The sequence below is a fragment of the Barbus barbus genome (assembly GCF_936440315.1).
Source record: "Barbus barbus genome assembly, chromosome: 14".
Taxonomy (NCBI): Eukaryota; Metazoa; Chordata; class Actinopteri; order Cypriniformes; family Cyprinidae; genus Barbus; species Barbus barbus.
The window spans coordinates 1,139,042-1,149,287 of record NC_136742.1 but is presented as its reverse complement, the minus strand read 5'-3'; the positions used below and the strand labels follow the sequence as shown (position 1 = coordinate 1,149,287).

Genomic DNA, 10,246 nt, shown 5'->3' with positions numbered 1-10,246 from the left:
ATTAATGCAGAAAATACCCCTCAATCAATCAATCAATTCGGTGGAGAAAATAGAGCTGTCACAGACAGGTCTAAACCAGCCAAGATACCAGCACAAAAGCAATCGGCAAAATATCTAATTATAAGGTCTAATTAATGTCAAAACCACTTAAAATATTGAAATCTGTTTTGTCTATCACTCAGCCCTAGTTGTCGGTGTAGTTGCTCTCGTTTGCAGTAGAGTGTCTATTATGAGACGGCTGTTTGTCTGTTCTCTGTTGTGAGATAGATGAGTGATTGTAAGACGCCCATCGTGCTGGACACGGGCTCCGGTCTGATGAAGGCTGGCTTTGCAGACCAGGACCTTCCAACTACAGTGTTCCCCACAGTCATCGGCCGTCCCAAATATGAGGTAAACGCTTTCTCCTGCTTTACCTGAGTGCACTGTATGCATGTGGATAAAGCAAATCTCAACTGCTAGATTGTTTGTCACACAATGGAACTATCATGGCTTTAACACAATAAATATGACTAAGGCATGAAGTGGTTCTAAACGACATGGTTTTCTGTCCAGCTGTTTTGGTGGTGTTTTGTGAAGGTGAATCGGAGCCGGTGTGAGGTCCTCAGCGCTTCTGTTGGTCTGGACTGAACCGATCTCTTGTTGCAGGAGGTAATGAACGGCTGTGTGCACCGAGAGCTGTATGTGGGTCATGATGCGCAGCACATGAGAGGAGTGCTGACCCTCAAGTATCCCATCAGAAACGGCATTGTGAGCAACTGGGATGAGATGGAGATGGTGAGTCCTGTCACTACGCCCAAACAGGCAGTACTATTGGATAGGGATGCTCCGATCAGGATTTTTGCAGCCGATACAGAGTACCGATTTCTTGTCATGGTGATCGGCCGATACCGATTCTGATGCTTCAAGCTTTATATAACATATGTAATAATATTATATAAATCATAAAAATTATTCCTTATACAGTGAACATTTTAATATTCCTTTAAAATGGTGTTTATGCATAACATTATGTATATCAGGGATACTTAATATAAGACAAAAATAAATGCAAACAAAATGTCTGATGCAACCCAAGGCAGAGATGGGCTCGGACTAGAGTCGCAGTTTAATAGCCTTCAGACTTGACTTGACCTGAAATGACTCCAGACTTTGTTCGACTCGAGGAAAAGGACTTGTGAATATTTTAAAGCAACTCGAGTCTTTTATCCTTAAATACTTCTATAAGTGCATCCATCCGGACTGCGAGCCGTAACAGCAGCACCATTTTAATTTAAACTTTGAAACTGTTATTCTTTTCTGCTCAAGATGAGAACGTTTTGATTGTTAGAGAGAGGACAAAACATAGAAACATTTAAACTTCAATATGGAGAAGTCTGATGTAACTCATAAGGTTTAATGCTGTCCAATATAAGACTGAAGAGGAAAAATTGAAACATTTAAAACTACTGAAAGAACAAAACTGAGTAGTGTCACGGTTATCCACGGGCGCTGCAGATAATCCGCGGGTCGGGTAATAAAACAATGCATTCTGATTATTTGCCGGTGGATAAAATAAATCACAAATGATGGAATATTAACACAATTTTTTCATTAGGCAGATGATTTCATTTGTGTGTGTGTGTGTGTGTGTGTTCGTTCGCCTGATCGGGAAGTTGCAGTGACAGAAACGGTGACATTCCAGATAAAGTTTAAAAGGAGTAAAGCCTCTGTTAATGCTATTGAGTAGGCTAATATGGCCAAAGATATTGTTTTATTAATAAAGGTTCATAGAGTGGCCGCGATCAGCTCCGGTGCCGTTAAGCCTGCGCTCCACAGACACGTGCAGTGATGTGCAGATCAGCTCTAACGTCACTGAATCTGCTGCTAAAAATGAACCATACATTCATAGTATCATGATGCAAAACATACACCACATAGTTTACACGACATAACAGTTTTTCATTGTTTCTTGAAATGTCACAGGATTTCCACACTGGCGATGACTGCAGCAAATTGTGATCTGTACATGAGATCGGCTAAATGTATGAGTACCGATCGAGTCATAAAATGTGAATATCGGCCGATGCCGATCGATCGGAGCATCCCTTCTATTAGAGACTAGGTAGTCATTCTTTGACCTGAATGAAGGATTTTATCTGCCAGATTTTCTTAACCCTCATAACACATTTGGGTGCATTTTGACCCAGAAGACACAATAAAAAATTTTTTTTAAAGAAATGCAGTATTAGTAAGGGAACAAACCTTTACAAATGCTTTGAGACCCTCAATTTTTCTTTTCTTTCTGATGTATAGCGAGTAAAACATTGGACAGAAAATGTTAAATTATAGAAGAGAAAAGTTGTGACTGGGGGATCTAAACTCTTGACATCTGGCAACCGCTACCATGAACGCTTGTGGAGGTTCATGACCAGTGCAAGATAATGATAAATTAAACTAGCATTCAGATATCACCAATGCTTATCCTTAAATCATGAGAGGCAGAAATGATCAGGATTAAAATGATTGCTTCATCAGGTCTGCTCAAATGACTGAAGACTGACCTGGGGCATAACACAGACTAGTTAAGACGGTCTTAACATGGTGTCTGAGTAACTAGTGGTTACCAACGGGTAAGGAGTTATTTTTTGGATTCAAGTTAGACCAATTGACACTTTTAGATTAGATTAGATTAGATTCAACTTTATTGTCATTTATGCAGAGTACAAGTACAGAGCTAATGAAATGCAGTTAGCATCTAACCAGAAGTGCAAGAATATAGTGTTTTATATACATATAAGTGCAGAGTAAATGAAGATAAGATTTACAGAATGTACAGTGGAATTGCTATATACAGTATTGAGCAGAGTATATACAGAATATAAAATAGAAATTTTATGTAACAGGCTTGGTTGTGACAGTCTTAAGATGACTAACTTGTAAGACTAGTCTAGGGGCCAGATTTACTAACCGCTTGCTCCAGCGCAAACCATCTTTTGGCTTTAAAATAGTACTGTCAGGATTTACTAAAGACATGCAGTGATGAATCAGCGCTGAAAAGATGTAGACGGTTATTTTTGCACCTGACTTTATTTTAATATGCATTTGTAGGAGTTTCCCTTTCAGACGCAAAATTTATGGGAGAGAATTAAAACTAATCATGCAACGAGATTTTACTAACGTTCACACATCAAATTACTAGCATTTGTGGCATTATTTAAAGCAGGTGGTAATCTTGTGCTGCTCTTGGTGGGTTGCGCTGGTAATTATGGAAATTAACTGTTGCGTCTGCGTTCTTTAATGTGCACATTGTTAGTAAATTACACGCAGTTTCCCCTCCCATCTGCTAATTTGCCCTGTTTAATAAATCTGGCCCTAAGCCTTTTATGCAACTGGTGTTTAAGTAAAGTCGTTTGTGTGTGCGCTGCAGATCTGGCATCATGCGTTCCAGCAGCTGCGTGTGTCTCCTGAGGATCATCCGGTGCTGCTGACCGAGGCTGCCATGAACCCGCTGCAGAACCGCCAGCGCTCGGTGGAGCTGATGTTAGAGGCCTTCAGCGTCCCGCTCGCCTTCGTGGCCCTGCAGGCCGTTCTGGAGCTCTACCCCTCGGGACGAACCACCGGTCAGTCGGCTCCGCTTGCACACTTATTACTGCTCTAGAGTAGGGTTCATTTTGTCAGCTCTTTTTAATTTAGCCTTAGTCTTGTCTCAAATGTAATTTTTGTTTTTAGTTTTTATCATATTTGTGACCCTGGATCACAAAACCAGTCATAAGGGTCAATTTCCCAAAATTGAGATCTATACATCATCTGAAGCTGAATAAATAATCTCTCCATTGATGTATGGTTTGTTATGATAGGACAATATTTGTCTGAGATACAACTATTAGAAAATCTGGAATCTGAGGGAGCAAAAAAATCTAAATATTGAGAAAATCTCCTTTAAAGTTGTTCAAATGAAGTTCTTAGCAATGCATATTACTAATCAAAAATGAAGTTTTGATATATTTACAGTAGGAAATTACAAAATATCTTCATGGAACATGATCTTAATATCCTAATGATTTTTGTCATAAAAGAGAAATGTATAATTTTGATCCATACAATGTATTGTTGGCTATTGCTACAGATATAGCTGTGCTACTCATGACTGCTTCTGTGCTGCAGGGTCACATGTTAGTCAACTTGTCCTTGTCAACTTTAGTTTTATGTCTGAGCATTTTAGTCTAGTTTTAGTCAGTGGAAACTTAAACACATTACACATTTTTGTCATTTTCGTCTTACTGTATAATGGTTAAAATTATAAATTATTTTGCTAAATTTGAGTTTGAGCTAGATTGTTATTTGGGAAATTTACTTTTACATTTCATCAATTTTCCCTTTCACCGATAAGCACAAATCAGTAGAATTTTGCATCATATGCATGGTTTTTACCTCATCTAGTGTACATATTTATAAAAGGATATCAGAGGCTACAAACACCAAAAACTTGAGATATACATTTGTCCTGTCTATGTTATGAGAACTGATGTAAAACAGAAATTCCTACTAGTAATTCCAAATTGCATAGTTTCTCTTAAAACAATGGCAAAGAACGACTTGCCGCACCGAGGCAATCACACACAATACAGTGGAGATCCACGACAGAACAGACTGGATAAATGACACTTGAAGCACAACACCTCAAATAGAGATTGCTGAACTCCAGCTTACTTGGACAGAAAAGCTCTGTATAGTACTTGCTGTCCATGTAGTACTGTTATCCGTTTAACAGAAAAGCTCTGATTGGGGGACTTGAGCTCTGGATGTGTCAACCGCAAACATGAACATAAAGCAGTCTTGTACAGCAGTGTGAAATGTTTTGGCTCCACTTTTATTCATCAAAAGATTTAGGTAAAGTGTTCTTCATTTAACTACATTTTAGTCTCGTCTCATTTCGTCAACAATATTGCGTGTTTATATAGTCTCAGTTTTCATCTAATAACCTTGGCGTCTCATTTTAGTCAGGGGGAAAGATCTTTGACGAACATTTTTCGTCGTAGATTTCATTAACGAAATTAACCCGTGTTGAGCTCGTTTGGATTCCTCCTCGTGCATTTACAGTCACACCTTTACCATGTTAAAGGGACCGTTCACCCAAAAATGAATGCTTTTATTTACTGACCTTCCGTTTGTTCTTTGAGTTTGTCTTCTGCTGAACACAAGATATTCTGAAGAATGTGGGTAAACAAACAGCTGATGGTAGCTCTTGCCTTTCATAGTATGGCAAAAGTCATGGAAGTCATTGGCTAGTGGCAGTTGTTTGGAAACTAACATTATCGGTTAAACAAGATCTTTTGACTAAAGAATGCCACGCAGGTTTGGAACGGCATGAGAGGAGTAAACCATGACAGCATTTCCATTTTTGAAGGAACTATCAGTTTAAGTTTAATTTAAACCAGGATCATTTCACATGAAATTCTCTAATTTTCTCCTCCCCTTTTGTCAAATGTTTCAGTGGCCAAAATGTTGGTGTATCTCTAATTATAAGGACATGCTATTTGGTGGGATTAGATGCTGTTTTTACTGTAGAAATGTTCTGAAACCTAATGACTCATCTTGCTCTGAGCTCTCTGTGAGATCTGTGTCCGTGATGTCTGACTGTGTGTGTGTGTGTGTGTGTGTGTGTGTGTGTTCAGGGGTGGTGCCGGACTCTGGTGACGGCGTCAGTCACTGTGTTCCAGGGTTACTGTCTGCCTCAGGCCGTGCAGCGCTTTGACCTGGCCGGATCCCACGTCACCCTGCAGCTCCAGAAGGTGCACAAGAGCACTGCTGAGAATTACTCGCGCACTCAATTAGCCAAACTGTAGGGCAAACATCACAGAAACAGTGACACTTAGTGTTTCTCCAATGGTTCGTTTCAGTGTTGGTGAAAGTTACTTTTAAAAGTAATGCATTACAAGCTTGTTACTCGATGTAAAGTAAGTAATGTTACATTTTCATGAAGTAATGCATTGTATTTTTTGCGATACTTTGTCACATGAGTTGGGCTTGCTATTTGTTTAATAAGTTGTATTTTTGGTGACCGTAAAGGCCCTTTCACACCAAAAGTGAAAAGCCTCAGTCTGGAGGAAGTGCCAGTGCACTGAGACAGGAGTCCGTCAATAAACGGGAAAACAAAGTCATTTGCGTTACTTATTTTAAAGCAACTGCGATATGTCTTTTGTAAATTAGAAGTTAAAAAAAAAAAAAAAAAAAAGTTTTACTAGTTACTTGACTAAAGTAACTGATTGTGTTTCTAGCATAGCATCACTTGTAATGTGTTTTCCCCCAACACTGGTTAGTTTCGACTGTCAGCATGGATAAACGATAACGGGTAAGCATGTCATCTGTGTGACGCTAGTGCTGAATCTTAGTCTATGCAGTTTGCTATTATTTAAGTGTCACAAACAAATCAGCCACTCTTGTTTTTTTTGTGTTTTTTTTTTAACAAAGAATTGTAGGAACGTTAAGAGGTTGATAAGAACTGCCTTGTTTTTCCTGCAGCTGTTTGATGGTGTTTTGTGTGTGCTGCTGCTGGAGCAGGGTGTATGCATGCAGACGTCTGCCGAGCTGGAGATCGTGCGCGAGATGAAGGAGAGGTGCTGCTGTGTGGCGCTGGATTACGACTCTGAGCTGAAGAGCGCCTCAGAGGTGCACTACACTTCCTGATGGGCGGATCGTCTCGCTGTCCTCTGAGTGCTTCTGGTAACTGAGTGCCTCCGCTTCTGCTGGAGTCTTGCGTTCACTGCAGACCAGTGTCTGAAGCTCAGATTCTGTTTGACACTCTTTTTCATGTTTTTTTTATATAGCTTTTTCATATACTGTAAAGCTGCTGGCTCTAAAGCAATTTAGACAGAACATATCATTTATTGACATGCTTTTTCTCCAAATTAACTTCATAAGGCCAGTGTTTGAAATAACTTTGTGACAAAGACGTGGTTTCATATTACAGAATGAGGCAGAAAGCTTAATATTTTATAGTATTATGTACAGTGATAAAGGCTAAAATGTCGATTAGCATTGCGCGTGTGTGTGTGTGCATGTTTATGTGGTTTATGAGGACACTGCCTATGTCCCCGTAATTCAAAAGGCTTAAAAAACATACTAAATGGTGTTTTTTTTTAAATCTAAAGATGCACAAAGTCTCCTGTGAGGGCTAAGTTTAGGTGTAGGGTTGGTGTAGGGCAATAGCACACACAGTTTGTTCAGTATAAAAACCATTACGCCTATGGAGAGTCCCCATAAACCACAAAAACCAACATGTGTGTGTGTGTGTGTGTGCCATGTATTGTTGCAGTATGCGTTTATTGTCTTCAAGTTTCCTCAGTCAATTTCTCTCTCTGCATTTTTTAAAGCGGCTACAGCAATAACTGATACCTTTGTCCATATCAGGGATTTCCTGGAGTGTCGTCTTCAGTCGTATTACTTCTGCTATGCATATGTGGAGCTCAACGCGCTGCAACTTCAGAAAACGCATGCAAATAGAAAAAACACCTGCAAACTAAGAAAACATCTTCAACAGTTTGACAGCAGGTGCTGCAAATACTCAACACAAACAAATAAATAACTTTATTTGCAGCACCTGCTGTCAAACTGTTGAAGATGTTTTCTTAGTTTGCAGGTGTTTTTTCTATTTGCAGCACGTTGAGCTCTCTCAGCCACCGTACATTTACGTTACGTGTGTATTACATAATGTTCACAACACCCTATTTTGCTGATCTAAATACCAGAAATTACCATGATGTATTTTTAAGCTCATATTGCCCGTCCCTACCCCTGAATGAATTGGCTGTGAGTCTGTGTTTGTGTGGCACAGGAGTTTTATTGAGATTGACCGTCTGTTATGGTCACACAGGGCACCGGAGCTGATCGGGCGAGATCATTATGGGATGCACGAGAGCGTCTTCAGATCCGTCCTGCAGTCAGACATCGACCTGCGGCGCAGTTTTGTGGGAAACGTCCTGCTGTCAGGTGAGTTTGCGGTCCTGTGTGACGTGTACTTCTATTCCAGTATTCGATTTTTAAAAATCCTTTCATTTTGCCTGCATCGAGTAATCTGCTAAATACCAGAAGTGGTGCATTTCACCAATAAGAATCCATGAAACGCATTATTAGACCGTTTTCCAAGGCTGCATGATATTAAACCTATTTAAAAATCATAAAACAGTGCTATTGTGAATTCACAAACGCTACAATTCAATTAAATAAATGTATGCGATGCAGGTTTAGTGTATTTACATGCGTGTAGGTTACGTGCGTGTCAGGCTCGGTTCACAGTAAATAAACGCTCCGCACAAACTGCTATTTACATGTGTGGAGCGCCTCACTCCATCTCTGCATGTTGTTGTGTGTTTGAGTTTATTATAACATCTGGGAACGCAATGTGCACCATTTCATCAGATTTGTAAGGTAAATCATTTATAAACCTACGCAAACACAGGAGAATACATCAATATCTTTATCAATATGCTAACTGTTCATCGCCATTTCAAAATAAAATGAGTTTACACGTTTTGATGTTCACATATTCAAGAAATTACACTGGCTGTAAAGAATATGGTCAAATATTAAAGATTAAATGGACATTTGTCTGTGTGTGTCTCTGTATCTGTCTGTGTGTCTCTGTGTCTGTCTGTCTCTCTCTCTGTGTGTGTGTGTGTGTGTGTGTTTGTGTCTCGGTCTCTGTGTGTGTCTGTCTGTCTCTCTCTCTCTCTGTGTGTGTGTGTCTCTGTGTCTGTCTGTCTCTCTCTCTCTGTGTGTGTGTCTCTCTGTGTCTGTCTGTCTCTCTCTCTCTCTCTGTGTGTGTCTCTCTGTGTCTGTCTGTCTCTGTGTGTGTGTGTGTGTGTGTGTTTGTGTCTCTCTCTCTGTGTGTGTGTGTGTGTGTCTCTGTCTCTGTGTGTGTGTGTGTCTCTCGGTCTGTGTGTGTGTGTCTCGGTCTCTGTCTGTGTCTCGGTCTCTGTGTGTCTGTCTCTGTGTGTGTGTGTCTCTCGGTCTCTGTGTGTCTGTCTCTGTGTGTGTGTGTGTGTGTGTGTGTGTGTCTCTCTCGGTCTCTGTGTGTCTGTCTCTGTGTTTGTGTGTCTGTGTCTCGGTCTCTGCGTGTGTCTGTCTCTGTCTCTGTGTTTGTGTGTCTCTCGGTCTCTCTGTGTGTGTGTGTGTCTCTCGGTCTCTGTGTGTGTGTCTCTCGGTCTCTGTGTGTGTGTCTCGGTCTCTCTGTCTGTCTCTCGGTCTCTGTGTGTCTGTCACTGTCTCTCTGTGTGTGTGTGTGTGTCTGTCTCTCGGTCTCTGTGTGTCTGTCTCTCGGTCTCTGTGTGTCTGTCTCTCGGTCTCTGTGTGTCTGTCTCTCGGTCTCTGTGTGTCTGTCTCTCGGTCTCTGTGTGTCTGTCTCTCGGTCTCTGTGTGTCTGTCTCTGTGTGTGTCTCTCGGTCTCTCTCTCTGTGTGTGTGTGTGTGTGTGTGTGTGTCGTAGGTGGAAACACGCTGTTGCCGGGGCTCCCTGTGCGTCTGCAGCAGGAGATGCGGCTCCTGTGTCCGGCGGATCTGAGTGTGAGGGTCAGGAGCCCGAGCGATGTGGAGCGGCGCTGGCTAACATGGCTGACCTCTGCGGCGCCTGGATCGGTGCAGACGAGTACGAGGAGTTCGGCCCGCAGATCGTCTTCAGGAAGTGCTTCTGAGCCGTCACCCATCTTAAAGTGCTTTTAACACTTTTAGACAGGGTCTTTGTTGTTTTTGGTGCTCTAGAGTACAGTAGAGTATGTGCCAAGTGTTGATGTGAGTCTTGTAGGACTCTTCTAGAGCCTGTGTTTTTAGTTTCCAAGAGAATTACCTTTTTAAGCTCAACATGAAGAGCTCCACATGCATACACTGGTTGTATCAATAAGATTGTTTGTCTCTTTGCCACGTTAATTATAATCTAATCAATCGATTGTCTATGTAAATGTATGTGTGTTTTAATATATCTGAGATATTAATGTGACCTTTTCAGTGTTTTGATGCTTTTCATGAGGCTCACATTGCAACCGTGTCTCATGTCAATATGAACCAGATTCATAGATATGATTAAAGACATGAGGCTTCACTGTATTAGACGTGCCACGGATCCTTTCCTCCATGTGTTTCTCTGCTGTTCCTCAGACACCTGTGTGTGTGTGTGTGTGTGTTTCTGCTGTGTAGAGTTGATTTGCATGAATCTCACTTCACCTATTTGAGTTGTATTTTCACTGGGGTTTTGTTATCTGAGGTGGTTGAGCTGC

General features: G+C 41.0%; 1 pseudogene across 1 annotated transcript; it reads left to right on the top strand.

Annotated features, from left to right (window-relative positions):
• Positions 1-267: 267 nt before the first annotated feature.
• LOC306879993 lies at positions 268-9,667 on the top strand (annotated as a pseudogene). The gene is made up of 7 exons: positions 268-390; positions 646-774; positions 3,407-3,599; positions 5,655-5,771; positions 6,526-6,702; positions 7,853-7,968; positions 9,463-9,667. The product of its transcript is annotated as an uncharacterized misc_RNA (transcript).
• The last annotated feature ends 579 nt before the right edge of the window (positions 9,668-10,246 follow it).